General features: G+C 40.8%; 1 pseudogene; it reads left to right on the forward strand.

Moving 5' to 3' along the window:
* LOC115279906 overlaps positions 1 to 11,593 on the forward strand; it is a 68,042-nt pseudogene extending 56,449 nt beyond the window's left edge.
* The last annotated feature ends 4,334 nt before the right edge of the window (positions 11,594 to 15,927 follow it).

A 15,927-nucleotide genomic window follows, 5' to 3' on the forward strand; every position in this document is an offset into this window, starting at 1 on the left:
AGATGCCAGAGACCTCACTACAAACATGCACTCTACAGGGAACACAATGAATCTAAACCCATATTTCTCAATAATAACACTGAATGTCAATGGACTGAATGCTCTAGTCAAATGACACAGGGTAGCAGAATGGATCAAAAACCAAAACCCATCTATTTGCTGTCTATGAGAGACTCCCCTTAGACCTGAAGACACCTTCAGATAAGTAAAAGGATGGAGAAATATCTATCATGTGACTGGACACCAAAAAAAAAAAGCTGGAGTAGCCATACTTATATCAGACAAACTGGACTTCAAAATAAAGGCAGTAACAAAAGATGAAGAAGGACAAATATAATAATTACAAGGTCTCTCTGTCAGGAAGAGCTAACAATCCACCAAATTTAGGAGCACCCAAATACATGAAACAACTAATCACAAACAGAAACAATCTTATTGGTAAGAATGTGCTAATTGCAGGGGACTTTAATACCCCACTTACAACAATGGATAGGTCAACCAGACAAAAAAATCACTAAAGAAACAATGGACCTGAATGGCACACTGGAACAGATGGAATTGATAGATATATTTAGAACTCTGCATCCTGAAGATAGGGAATTCACCTTCTTCTTGAGTGCGCATGGCACATTCTCCAAGACTGATCACATACTGGGTCATAAAGCAGCCCTCCATAAGTACAAAAGAATTGAGATCATACCACACACACTTTCAGATCACAATGCTATGAAACTTGAAATCAACCACAGGAAAAAGTCTGGAGAACCCCCCAAAATGTGGAGGTTAAAAACTACCCTACTGAAGAGTGATTGGGTGAACCAAGCAATTAGAGAGGAAATTTTAAAAATATATGGGAACAAATGAAAATGAAAATACAACAATCCAAACTCTCTGGCACACAGCAAAGACAGTCCTAAGAGGAAAGTATATTGCAATCCAGGCCTATTTCAACAAACTAGAAAAAGCACAAACTAAAAACCTAACAGAGCACCTAAGGAAATTAGAAAGGCAGCAGCAAGTGCACCCCAAACCCAGCAGAAGAAGAGAAGTAATAAAGATCAGGGCAGAATTAAACAAGATAGAATCCGCAAAAACAATTGAACTGATCAATGAAACCAAGAGTTGGTTATGAAAAAATAAAATCGATAAACCTCTAGCTAGGCTCCTCAGAAAGAAAAGAGAGAACACTCAAATAGACAAAAACATGAAGGAAAGTGGATCTATTACAAAAGATCCCTCGGAAATACAAGCAACCATCAGAGATTACTATGAAAAATTATATGCCAATAAACTGGACAACCTAGAAGAAATGGACAACTTCCTAAATGCACATGCACTACCACAATTCAAACGGGGAGAGATAGAAAACCTGAACAGACCCATAACCAGTGAAGAAATTGAATCAGTTATCAAAAATCTTCCAACGAATAAAAGCCCAGGACCGGATGGCTTCCCAGGGGAATTCTACCAGACATTTAAAGCAGAGTTAACACCCATCCTTCTCAAGTTATTCCAAAAAATAGAAATAGAAGACGTCCGGACTCATTCTACAAAGCACATATCACTTTGATTCCTAAGCCAGACAGAGACCCAACAAAAAAAGAGAACTACAGGCCAATATCCTTAATGAATACAGATGCAAAAAATACAAGATACTAGCAGATCGAATTCAACAGCATATAAAAAGTATTATCCATTATGATCAAGTGGGATTCATTCCTGGGTTTCAAGGCTGGTTCAATATTCGCAAATCCATCAATGTGATACATCACGTTAACAAAAGAAAAGATAAAAACCATAAAAAGCAAAATCCTGTTGATAGATGCAGAAAAAGCATTTGACAAAGTACAACATTGCTTCTAAATAAAAACCCTCGAGAAAGTTGTGATAGAAGGAACTTACTGAAACATCATAAAAGCCATTTATGAAAAGCCCACAGCCAATGTTATCCTCAATGGGAAAAGTGGAGAGCTTTCCCCCTGAAATCAGGGACACGACAGGGATGTCCACTCTCACCACTGTTGTTTAACGTAGTGTTGGAAGTCCTAGCATCAGCAAAAAGACAACAAAAGGAAATAAAAGCCATCAGAATCGGCAAAGATGAAGTCAAACTTTTACTTTTGCAGAGGACATGATACTCTACATGGAAAACCCTATTGACTCCACCAGAAGCCTTCTAGAAGTGATCAATGAATTCAGTAATGTTGCAGGGTACAAGATCAATGTACAGAAATAGGTTACATTCTTATACACAAAAATGAATAGAAAGAGAAATCAAGAAGCAAATTCCATTCACAATTGCACCAAAGCCCATAAAATACCTAGGAATAAACCTAACCAAAGATGTAAAAGACCTCTATGCTGAAAACTATAGAAGACTTATGAAGGAAATTGAAGAAGACACAAAGAAATGGAAAAACATTCTGTGCTCATGGATCAGAAGAATAAACATTGTTAAAATGTCATTACTACCCAAAGCAATTTACACATTCAATGCAATCCCCATCCAAGTTGCACCAGCATTCTTCTCAAAGCTAGAACAAACTATCTTAAAATTCAAATGGAACCACAAAAGACCCCGAATAGCCAAAGTAATATTGAAGAAGAAAACCAAAACGGGGGGCATCACAATCCCAGACTTTAGCCTCTACTCCAAAGCTGTCATCCTCAAGACAGTATGGTATTGTCACAAAAACAGACACATGGACCAATGGAATAGAATAGAGAACCCAGAACTGGACCCACAAGTGTATGGCCAATTGATCTTTGACAAAGCAGGAAAGAGTATCCAATGGAAAAAAGACAGCCTCTTCAACAGGTGGTGTTGGGAGAGCTGAACAACAACATGCAGAAGAATCAAACTAGACCACTTTCTGACACCATTCACAAAAATAAACTCAAAAATCGATAAAGGACTTGAATGTGAGACAGGAACCCATAAAAAACCCTAGAGGAGAAAGCAAGGAAATAGCCTTCTTGACCTCAATGGCAGCAATTTCCTCCTCGACATACCCCCAGAGGCAAGGGAATCAAGAACAAAAATGAACTGTTGGGACCTCATCAAGATAAAAAGCTTCTGCACTGCAAAGGAAACAATAAAAAACTAAAAGGCATCGGACAGAATGGGAAAAGATCATGGCAAATGGCATATCAGATAAAGGGCTAGTATCCAAAATCTACGAGGAACTCACTAAACTCCATACCTGAAAAACAAATAATCCAGTGAGATTAACAGGAGAAACCTAACAGAGGACCAAAGAGAATTGGGGAACGAGGGACACACATCATGAGACTATTGAATACTGAAAATGAACCAAGGACTGAAGGGGGATGGGGAGGGGGATAGGGAGGTGATGGGTCATGGTGGGGGGCACTTGTGGGGAGAGGCACTGCGTGTTCTATGGAAACCAATTTGACAATAAACTATTATAAATTGAAAAAAATAGTACTACAGCCAAAAAAAAAAAAAAACAGATGGTTGATTAGCATGGAAATTCTAGGCTTCTCTCATCCCTGAAATATAGCTAGATCAGCAACAAACGAAAAAGCACCTCTAGGGAATTTATCTGAAGATTAACAACAATCCGCACAACTTGAGCCATGAAACTTAGCAGGTATGTGGCACAGAAGTGAACTAGGGGAGAGAGAAGCCACGGAGGGCAGGAGCTATTTTTATGGAGAGAGGACAGAGAAAGGGAGGAGATTACAGGAAAAGCATTCCCCATGAAAGTAGCTGGAGAGAAAGAGTGGAAACCCACACAAGGGGCTGAATAAGAAATCTGTTCCCCCAAAACCATGGATGAGGAGAAAGAAGAGGGTTTCAATACCATGAACTCTATCAATGGGATGGTGGGGACACAGAGTTGAAAATTCCAGAGCTCAATACTTGGTGGTGCTCCGGGGGAAAGGGAGAATCCTCAGGAGCAGGCAGTGAGGTCTGAGCGGATCTGTGGGCCACATGGGGAGAAGATGTCCCCTTGCTAGGAGGGCATTTGGTAGAGACCATATGGCCTCCACACAAGCAAAGGTGCCAGTGGACCCCAGAGAACATCTGCTGGTATTAGAACAAAGACACCAAGGTGTGGTGAAACCTGGTGCTGATTGTGTGTTGTGATTTTCAACTGTGCAATTGCGCTACCTTTTCCTGGGGCAAGCCAGCACTCAGCCACAATCTCTGAACCTTTGCCACAGTGCAATCACAGGAACGTTCCTGGGGGCAAGCTGGCACCTCACCATTCCTTGAGAGACTCTCCCCTAGAAGGTCAGAACAGGTCTAAGACAGAGTGCTCCAAAGTTAGGCGTTTGGAAACACAGCCCCATCAGAGATAAAATTCAGGAGGAAGGTGCTGGCTGGCAGGCTGACGGCTTGGACACAAACAATGTAGAAGTGGGGAATGGACAGAAGTCAGAAACAAAGGATGGGTGCTTGATTGTGAGTTGGTGGGAGTGCAGAGGTCCTGGGAAGCTGGGTGAAGCCATCTTCACCTCTCCAGCACACGAGCATACACGTGCACTGCGCCACATGGATCCACCCCAGTAAGCTAAGCAGTGCCCCCTAGTGGAAAATGGAGCCGTTACATCAAGCCCCACCCAACTGAGCCCACCAAGCACATACCCTAGAAGACCACCACAAATCCTTTCATCTGCTTAGTGTACGGACTGTAAAGTGCTTCATAGTTTGAGTTCTAAGGGAAACTGGATGGAATTTTATTCCAGTTTCATTCAGTCTGCTGGTCCATCTATTCGTGTGTTTCCCCCCTTTTGTTGAAATGGTTTTTCTCCTTTCTATTGGTTACAGAAAAATTTATTTTTGTTTTCTTAACTTAAAAAAATTTTTTTACGTGTTTTATTTTAGTAAAATTTTAAATTTCACTTTATATACTAATATAGAATAAAGGGAAATTTTTAGATTTTTAAAGTTTTCCTTTCTTTTCCCTCCCTTTATTTCCCTTCTGTTTTCTATTCTATCAAACTACTTTCAACAACCAGATTAAAACACACCTAGGATCTAGCTTCCTTTATTTTATTTTTTTGTATTTTAATTTTTTATATTTTTCTTCCTCAAAAATGACAAAATTAAGGAATTCACCCCAAAAGAAAAAACAAAAAGAAATGCCAGCCAGGGACTTCATCAACACAGATATAAGCAAGATGTCTGAACCGGAATTTAGAATTTACAATAAGAACACTAGGTGGCATTGAAAAAAAAATCATAGGATCCCTTTCTGCAGAAATCAAATAGTAAAATATATTCAGGACAAAATTAAACATGCTATAACTGAGATGCAATCTCAAATGGATATCACGGGGGGAAGGATGGACAAAGTAGAGGAGTGAATCAGTGATATGGAAGACAAAATTATGTAGAATAATGAAACAAACAAAAAAAAAGGGAACCTAAGCCAAAAGAGCATGATACAAGACTTAGAGAACTAGGTAACTCATTAGAAAAGAATAACCTCTGAATCATAGGAGTCCCAGAAGACAGAAAAAGGGGTAGAAGGTTTATGGGAGCAAATTATAGTGGGAAACTTTCCTAACCTGGGAGAAGACACAGACATCAAAATCCAAGAAGCACAACGAACTCCCATTCAACAAAAACCACCCATCACCAAGGCATCTTATAGTCAAATTCACAAAATAGACAAGGAAAGAATTCTGGAAGCTGCGAGGGAAAAAACGCCCTTAACCTACAAGGGAAAACCCATCAGGTTCTCAGCAGACCTATTCACAACACCTTGACAGGCCAGAAAGGAGTGACAGGATATATTCAAAAGCTGAATTGGAAAATTTTTATCCAGCAAGACTGTCTTTCAAAATAGAAGGAGAGATAGTTTCCCAGACAAACAAAAATTCAAGAAATTTTAAGGGTGACTCTCTCAGGGGAGAAAAGATGAAACAAAACAAAAAAGACCAAAAGCAACCAAGACTAGAAATGACCATAGAAAACCACCAGAAACTCCAAATCTACAGGCAACACAATGACACTAAATTCGTGTCTTTCAATACTCACTTTAAGTGTCAATGGACTCAATGCTTTAATCATAAGACACAAGAATGGATAAGAAAAAAAGATTCATGTATATGCCATTTACAAGAGGCCCATTTTATTTTAACTTTTCTGTTAAAGTTTGTCAAGTTGGTTTCCATATAACACCCAGTGCTCGTCCCAACAAATGCGCTCCTTCTTGCCCATCCCCCTTTTCCCCCCTCTTACCCATCCTCATCAACCCTCAGTTCTCAGTATTTAAGAGTCTCTTATGGTTTGCCTCCCTCCCTGTCCCAAATTATTTTTCCCCTTCCTGTCCCCCATGGTCCTCTATTAAGTTTCTCCTGTTTTACATTTGAGTGAAAACATATGGTATCTGTCCTTCTATGCATAACACCCTCGAGGTCCATCCATGTTGCTACAAATGGCCAGTTTTCATTCTTTCTCATTGCAAGAGGCCCATTTTTAGATCTAAAGGTATCTGCAGATTGAAAGTAAAGGGATGGAGAGCCATCTATCATGCTAATGGTTGCCAAAAGACAGCTGGAGTAGCCATACTTACATCAGACAAACTAGATTTTAAAATAAAGACTGTAGGGACATCTGACTTTGGCTCAGGTCATGATCTCAACATTTGTGAGTTTGAGCCCTGCATTGGGCTCTGTGCTTATGGCTCAGAGCCTGGAGCCTACTTCGGATTCTGTGTCTCCTCTCGCTGTCCCTCCCCCTCTCACTATCTGTCTCTGTCATTGTCTCTCTCTCTCTGAAAAATAAATAAAACCATTAAAAAATAAAGACTGTAACAAGAGATGAAGAGAACAGCATTATATTATAATTAAGAGGTCTATCACCAAGAAGACCTAACAATTGTAAATATTTATGCCCCTAACGTGATAGCACCCAAGTATATAAATAAATTAATCACAAACATAAAGAAGCTCTTTGATATCACCATAGTAGTAGGGGACTTCAACACTCTACTTACAGCAATGGACAGATCATCTAAGCAGAAAATCAACACTCTACTTACAGCAATGGACAGATCATCTAAGCAGAAAATCAACACTCTACTTACAGCAATGGACAGATCATCTAAGCAGAAAATCAAAGAAACTAAGGTTTTTAATGACACACTGGATGGGATGGACTTGACAGGTATATTCAGAACATTTCATTCTAAAGCAACAGAATACACATTCTTCTTGAGTTCACATGAAACATTCTCCAGAAGAGATCATACTGGGGCACAAATCAGCCCTCAACAAGTTCAAGAAGATCAAGATCACACAGTGTATATTTTAGAGCACAGTGCTATGAAACTTGAAATCAGCCACAAGAAAAAACATTTGGAATGACCGCCAATGCTTGGAGATCAAAGAACATTCTACTAAAGAATGAATAGGTTAACCAAGAAATTAAAGAGGAAATTAAAAAGTACATGGAAGTCAATGAAAATAACATGACAGCTCAAAACGTCTGGGATGCAGCAAAGATGATTAATCCAGGCCTTGCTAAAGATCTCAGACACACAACCTAACGTTACACCTTACAGAGATGGAAAAAGAACAGCAAATAAAGCCCCTAACCAGCAGAAGATGGGAAATAATAAAGATTAGCACAGAAATCAATGATACAAAAAACAAACCCCAAAACCTGGTAGACCAGATCAATGAAACCAGGAGCTAGTTCTTTGAAAGAATTAACAAAATTAATAACCCCCTAGCCACACTTAGCTCAGTCAGTTGAGTGTCTGACCTCAGCTCAGGTCATGATCTCATCAATAGTGAGTTCGAGCCTGTGTCAGGCTTTTTGTTGACAGCTCAGATCCTGAAGCCTGCTTCGAATTCTGTGTCTCCCTCTCTCTCTGCCTTTTCCCTGCTCATGCTCTGTCTCTCTCACTCTCTCAATAAACACACACTTAAAAAATTAAAAAAAAAAGAAAAAGGACCCAAATAAATCAAGAACAAAAGAGGAAAAACCATAACACTGCAGAATTACAAACAATAAGAGTGTTAGGAGCAATTAATGCCAACAAATTGGGCAATCCAGAAGAAGTGGACAAATTCCTAGAAACATACAAACTATCAAAAATGAAACAGGAAAAAATAAAAAATTTAAGCAGACCCATAAAACCAGTAAATAAATTGAATTAGTTATTTAAAAAATCTCCCAATAAACAGGAAAGTCCAGGGCTGGGTAGTTTTCCAGGGAGTTCTACCAAACATTTAAAGAACAGTTAACATCTATTCTTTAGAAACTGTTCCAAAAAAAGAATGAAGGAAAACTTCCAATCTCATTTTATAAGGCCAGCATTACCTTTATTCCAAGACCAGAGAAAGGCCCCACTAAAAAGGAGAACTATACACAAATTTCCTAATGAACATGGATGCAAAAATTCTCACTTAGATACTAGCCAACCAGATCCAACAATACATTGAAAGAACTATTTGCCACAATCAAGTGGGACTTATCCCTGGGATGTAGGGCTGGTTCAATATCCACAAAATGTATCACATTAATAAAAGAAAGCACAAGAATCACGTGATCCTCTCAATAGATGAAGGAAAAGCATTTGACAGAATACAGCATCCTTTCTTGATAAAAACCCTCAAAGTAGGAATACAAGGATCATACCTCCAGATCATAAAAGCCATCTATGAAAGACCCACTGCTAATATCATCCTTAATGGTGAAAAACTAAGAGCTTTCTCCCTACGGTCAGGAACTTGACAAGGATGTCCACTCTCACCACTGTTATTCAACATAGTGTTGGAAGGCTTGCTTTAATAGTCCGACAACAGAAAGAAATAAAAGGCATTCAAATTGGCAAGGAGGAAGTCAAACTCTCTTCACAGACAACATGATACTCTATATGGAAAACCTAAAAAAACCCCACCAAAAAACTGCTAGAACTGATCCATTAATTCAGCAAAGTCACAGGATATAAAAGTCACGCACAGAAATAGGTTGTATTTCTATACACCAGTAATGAAGCAGAAGAGAAATCAAGGAGTTGATCCCATTTACAATTACGCCCAAAACTATCAAATACCTAGGAATAAACCTAACCAAAGAGGTGAAAAATCTACACACTGAGAACTATTGAAAGCCTGTGAAAGAAATTGAAGATGCACACACACAAAAAAGGAAAAATATTCCTTGCTCATGGGTTGGAAGAACAAATACTGTTAAAATGTTGATACTACCCAAAGCACTCTACATATGCAATGCAATCCCTATCAAAATAGCACAAGCATTCTTCACAAAGCTAAAAAAAAAATCCTAAAATTTATATGGAACCACCAAAGACTCCGAATAGACAAAGCAATCTTGAAAAAGAAAACCAAAGCTGGAGGCATCACAACTCTGGACTTCAACATGTATTACAAAGCTGTAATCCTGAAGACAGTATGGGACTGGCATAAAAACAGACACTTGTATCAATGGAATAGAATCAAGAACCCAGAAATGGACCCACGAATGTATGGCCAACTAATGGTTGACAAAGCAGGAAAGAATATACAAAGCAATAAAGCCAGTCTCTTCAGCCAGTGGTGTTGGGAAAACTGGACAGCAATATGCAGAATAAACCTGAAGCACTTTCTTACACCAGACACAAAAATAAACTCAAAATGGAGGGAAGACCTACACGTAATACAGGAAGCCTTCAAAATCCTAGAGGGGGAAAGCAGGTGAAACCTCTTTGACCTTGGCCGCAGCAGCTTCTTACTAGATACATCTCCAGAATCAAGGGAAAGCAAAGCAAAAATGAACTATTGGGTCCTCATCAAGATGAAAAGCTTCTCCACAGCAAAGGAAATAATCAGCAAAACTAAAAGGCAACCAATGGAATGGGAGAAGGTGTTTGAAAATGAAAATGACATATCAGATGAAGGGTTAGAATCCAAATTTATACAGAGCTTATAGGAGGAGCGGCAAGATGGCGGAGAAGTAAGGAGCCCCATTACCTCTGTCCACCCACAATTATCAAACTGAGAAGATTTAAAAAGCCACAGCTCTCTGATCTCTCTTACCTCCAAGAACGGAGGTGTGCACACAGACCCCTTATCGACAGCAGTCTCATGGTTACCTGAGTGAGTGAGTGCGAGCTGGGACTGGAGACTTTAGGGAGGGAGCGCCCAGCAGCTTGGCGCTGGGCCCGCAGAAACCTGGCGTGTCCCTAGGTGCACCGCTCCTACCTGGGCGGGGCGACCGAGAGACCGGAAGTGCACAGATCCCCGGACAGCCGCTCACATGGGGCGCCAGGTATCCAGAGGCACAGGGACCTTCACAGCCACCAGCGGTACCGCCGGGCAAGGCAGGAGAGAGACCAGGGGAAGAGAAGCAGAGACTGAATCACACACAGCATAATCCCTGCAGAGGAGAGATTCAGCCCCCGGGACTGAGGGCCACTGAGCGCTGAGAGAGATCCGTCCCTTCAGCAGGGGCTTCAGTCGGACCAGGCAGCTCACCGACTGCACGTGGAGCCAGGGGAGAACTCTGACTTCACAAACCCCCTATCCGCCCCGACCAGGTGGCAATATTGAGTGTGCGGGCGAGGACTTAGAAACCGGGCAGGACTTGGAAAACAAACAGATCCGCCCGAGGCACAAGAAGGTTGGACTCAAGAAGGTGGCTGGAAATGCATGGTCTGAGGGGGACTTGGGGTGCCCATCGCCATTCTTCTCCTCACATCCACCAAGGCGGAGCCTCAGAGAGCAGCCCCTGAGATGAGACCCCACCCACCTGCACCAAGCCACGCCCATCTGCGCTGGAGAGCTGCTGCGCTTTTGCTTATTACCGTTAATTGGGTTTTTTTTCCTTAATATTTTTACTTTTTAATTTTTTCCCCGTCTTCTTTCTACTATTTTCCTATTTCCTTCTTTTCTCCCTTTTCCCTGGGAGTCTGGGAAAGACCAATTAGGCACTGCTGTGCTTAGATCAACTCTTACCATCCAGATAGTTCTAAGCCCTCAGACTGTCCTTTATCTGTGACTGTCGCTGTCCCCACTGTTGTGCCCAAGTTTGTAAAATCGCCCCAAAACACCCCAAAACAAGCACCAGAGACTGCTAGGGAGACCGAGTCATGCCTGCAAAAGCAAAGGGCTTTATTATGGGCTTAAGCTCGGGCTCACAGTCTCCAGCCGACCTGCCGGCCACGTGGAGAGAGCCCCGAACAAAGGCAGGGCAGGGCCTTTTATGCCTTTGGGAGGGGGAGTTACAGGAAATGATGACAGGTGTACAGTGATCCAATCCCTGCCCCCCCGCCCCCATCAACACTGGCAGTTGTGGGAGCCAGTCACACCATCTGGAGCACTGACCAATCAGAGTGGGCCCAGGACGCCCCACGTGGGGCATGACTAGGCCTGCCTCTAGAAAGGTCAAAGGTATCAGCCGGCCTCCCCCGATTGGGCGCCGCAGGAGTTGTCCCTCCTTAACGCGCACCCTTTCAGGAGAAGCCAGCGCCTTACCCTTTAAGTACAGGGGAAGGCTGGATCGGACCTGTGGCCGGAGGAGGAGCGCCCCCCCCCCAGCCGCCTGGCGTATCCACCGCGGAGGTGCGCCGCGACCCGCTCCAGGAAGTTTGGGACGGCCCGGTGGTGAGGGCCGGATCAGACCTGCATCCTTACACCACCACTCCCTGCCTGCTGTTTTTTTTTGTTGTTGTTTTGTTTTGTTTTCTTTCCCCCCCGTCTTTTCTTTCCTTTTTTACTTTTCCCTTTTGGTTGCTCCTTTACTTGTTCTGTCAGTACATTTGGGTGCTCGTGTTCTCTGTGTGTTTGTGTCTGTTTTCCTTTTCAGGGCTACCTCAAGAAACAACCCAAAGCACACATAGTGGAAAGTCCCAGATATCGCTGAGTGGAGAAATGAATCAGAGGCATAACAAGAGAAACTGAGAGACATCATTTAAAAAAAATCTCCTGAAACGACAGACCCTAAACACTCAAAGAGCCTCCTTCTATAGAAGAATACTAATAATCGCACAGTGCAGAACGAGCTCTCAAAACTGACAGGACAGAGAAAGCTAGCCAAACTGATGAAATGAAATAACTCTTCTCCAAAGAAACTCCAGGAAGAAATTACAGCTACAGAATTGCTCAAAACAGACACAAGCGACATAACTCAACAAGAATTTAGAACGATTGTCATAAAATTAATTGCTCGGCTTGAAAAAAACATAGAAGCTATCAGAGAAAATATTGATACAAAAACTAGGAACCTTCAAAATAGCTCTGACAAGTTAGAAAAGGCTATAAATGAGATGAACAATAAGTTGGAGGCTGCCAATGCACGGATTGAAGAAGCAGAGAGGAGAATAAGTGATTTAGAAGACACAGTTATAGCAAAAGAGGAGGCCGAGAAAAAGAGAGAAAATGATTCAGGAGCACGAAAGGAGAATCAGAGACCTAAGTGATACAATCAAAGGGAACAATGTCCGTATCATAGGAGTTCCTGAAGAGGAAGACAAAGACAGAGTGCTTGAAGGCGTGCTAGACCAAATCATACATGAAAATTTCCCCAATCAGGAGAAAGAGAAAGACATTGAAATTCAAGAGACACACCGAACTCCCCTAAGACGTAATGTAAACCAACATTCAGCACAACATATCATAGTGAAACTGGCAAAATACAAAGAAAAAGAGACTTCTGAAAGCAGCTAGAGAGAAAAGGGCCTTAACATACAAAGGGAAACCTATCAGAGTGGTTACAGACCTAACTACTGACACTTGACAGGCCAGGAAGGAATGGCAGGAAATCTTCGATGTGATGAACAGGAAAAATATGCAGCCAAGAATTCTTTATCCAGCGAGCCTATCATTCAAATTAGAAGGACAGGTAAAGGATTTCCCAAATAAACAAAAGTTGAGAGAATTCATCACCACCAAACCAGCCCTAAAAGAAATCCTAAGAGGGACTCTATGAGGTAAACGTAGCAAGGAATATAAGACACTAGAGACATCACTACAATCATGTGCTCTACAGGGAACACAATGAATCTAAACCCACATTTTCAATAACTCTGAATGTCAATGGACTGAATGCTCCATTCAAACGACACAGGGTAGCAGAATGGATCAAAAACCAAAACTCATCTATTTGCTGTCTATGAGAGACTCCCCTTAGACCTGAAGACACCTTCAGAATGAAAGTAAGGGGATGGAGAAATATCTACCATGTGACTGGACGCCAAAGGAAAGCTGGAGTAGCCATACTTATATCAGACAAACTGGACTTTAAAGTAAAGGCAGTAACAAAAGATGAAGAAGGACATTATACAATAATTACAGGGTCGCTACATCAGGAAGAGCTAACAATTATAAACATTTATGCACCGAAATTGGGAGCTCCTAAATACATAGAACAATCACAAACAGAAACAATCTTATTGGTAAGAATGTGCTAATTGCAGGGGACTTTAATACCCCACTTACAACAATGGATAGGTCAACCAGACAAAAAAAAATCACTAAAGAAACAAAGGATCTTAATGGCACACTGGAGCAGATGGAATTGATAGATATAATTAGAACTCTGCATCCTGAAGATAGGGAATTCACTTTCTTCTCAAGTGCACATGGCACATTCTCCAAGATTGATCACATATAGGGCCATAAAACAGCCCTCCATAAATACAAAAGAATTGAGATCATACCATATACACTTTTAGATCACAAGGCTATGAAACTCGAAATCAACCACAGGAAGAAGTCAGGAAAACCTCCAAAAATGTGGAGGTTAAATACCACCCTACTAAAGAATGACTGGGTGAACCAGGCAATTAGAGAGGAAATTAAAATGGAAACAAATGAAAATGAGAACACAAATTTTCAAACTCTCTAGGATTCAGCAAAAGCAGTATTAAAAGGAAATTCATTGCAATCCAGGCCTATTTCAACAAACTAGGAAAAGCACAAACTCAAAATCCAACAGAGCACCTAAGGAATCTAGAAAGGGAGCAGCAAGAACACCCCAAACCCAGCAAAAGAAAAGAAATAATAAAACTCAGAGCAGAATTAAACAAGATAGAATCCACAAAAACAATTGAACAGATCAATGAAACCAAGAGTTGGTTTTTTGAAAAAACAAACAAACAAACAAACAAACAAACAAAATAAACTTCTAGCTAGGCTCCTCAGAAAGAAAAGAGAAAACATGCAAATAGACAAAATCATGAAGGAAAATGGATCTATTACAATGGATCCCTCAGAAATACAAGCAATCATCAGAGACTACTATGAAAAATTACATGCCAACAAACTGGACAATCTAGAAGAAATGGACAAATTTAATAAAACAAAAGAAAAAAACCCATATGATCCTGTTGATAGATGCAGAAATAGCACTTGTCAAAGTATAACATCTCTTCTTAATAAAAACCCTTGAGAAAGTTGGAAGAGAAGGAACTTACTGAAACATCATAAAGCCATTTATGAAAAGCCCACAGCCAATGTTATCCTCAATGGGGAAAAACTGAGAGCTTTCCCCCTGAAATCAGGGACATGACAGGGATGTCCACTCTCACCACTGCTGTTGAACATAGTGTTGGAAGTCCTAGCATTAGCAATCATACAACAAAAGTAAATAATAGGCATCAGAATCGGCAAAGAAGAAGTCAAACTTTCACTTTTCACAGATGACATGATACTCTACATGGAAAACCCGATTGACTCCACCAGAAGCCTTCTAGAACTGATCCATGAATTCAGTAAAGTTGCAGGGTATAAAGTCAGTGTATAGAAGTCGGTTGCATTCTTAAACACCAAAAATGAAGCAACAGAAAGAGAAATCAAGAAACAGATCCCATTCACAATTGCATGAAAAACCATAAAATACCTAGGAATAAACCTAACCAAAGATGTAAAAGACCTGTATGCTGAAAACTATAGAAGACTTATGAGAAGAAGACACAAAGAAATGGAAAAACATTTCGTGCTCATGGATTAGAAGAATAAACATTGTTAAAATGTCATTACTACCCAAGGCAATTTACACATTCAATGCAATCCCCAAAGTTGCACCAGCATTCTTCTCAAAGCTAGAACAAACTATCTTAAAATTCATATGGAACCACAAAAGACTCTGCATAGCCAAAGTAATATTGAAGAAGAAAATCAACACGGGAGGCATCACAATCCCAGACTTTAGCCTCTACTACAAAGCTCACATCATCAAGACAGTATGGTATTGGCACAAAAACAGACATCTACACCAATGGAATAGAATAGAGAACTCAGAACTGGACCCACAAGTGTATGTCCAATTAATCTTCAACAAAGCAGGAAAGAGTATCCAATGGAAAGAAGACAGCCTCTTTAGCAGGTTGTGCTGGGAGAACTGGACAGCAACATGCAGAAGAATGAAACTAGACCACTTTCTTATACCATACCACAAAAATGAACTCAAAATGGATGAAGGATCTGAATGTGAGACAGGAAACCATCAAAACCCTAGAAGAGAAAGCAGGAAATAGCCTCCTAGCCCTCAATTGCAGCAATTTCCTACTTGACATATCCCCAAAGGCAAGGGAATTAAGAACAAAAATGAACTACTGGGACCTCATCAAGATAAAAAGTTTCTGCAAGGCAAAGGAAACTATAAAAAAAAAAACTAACAGGCAACTGACAGAATGGGAAAAGATAGAGGCAAATGGCATATCAGATAAAGGGCTAGTATCCAAAATATACAAAGAGCTCACTAAACTCCATACAGGAAAAATGAATAACCCAGCGAAGAAATAGGCAGAAGACCTGAATAGACACTTCTCCAAAGAGGACATCCAGATGGCCAACAGGCACATGAAACGATGCTCAGCATCACTCATCATCAGGGAAATACAAATCAAAACCACACTGAGATACCACCTCACACCGGTCAGAGTCACTAAAATGAACAAATCAAGAGACTATAGATGCTGTCGAGGATGTGGAGAAACAGGC

Source organism: Suricata suricatta, chromosome 16, assembly GCF_006229205.1.
Source record: "Suricata suricatta isolate VVHF042 chromosome 16, meerkat_22Aug2017_6uvM2_HiC, whole genome shotgun sequence".
NCBI lineage: Eukaryota > Metazoa > Chordata > Mammalia > Carnivora > Herpestidae > Suricata > Suricata suricatta.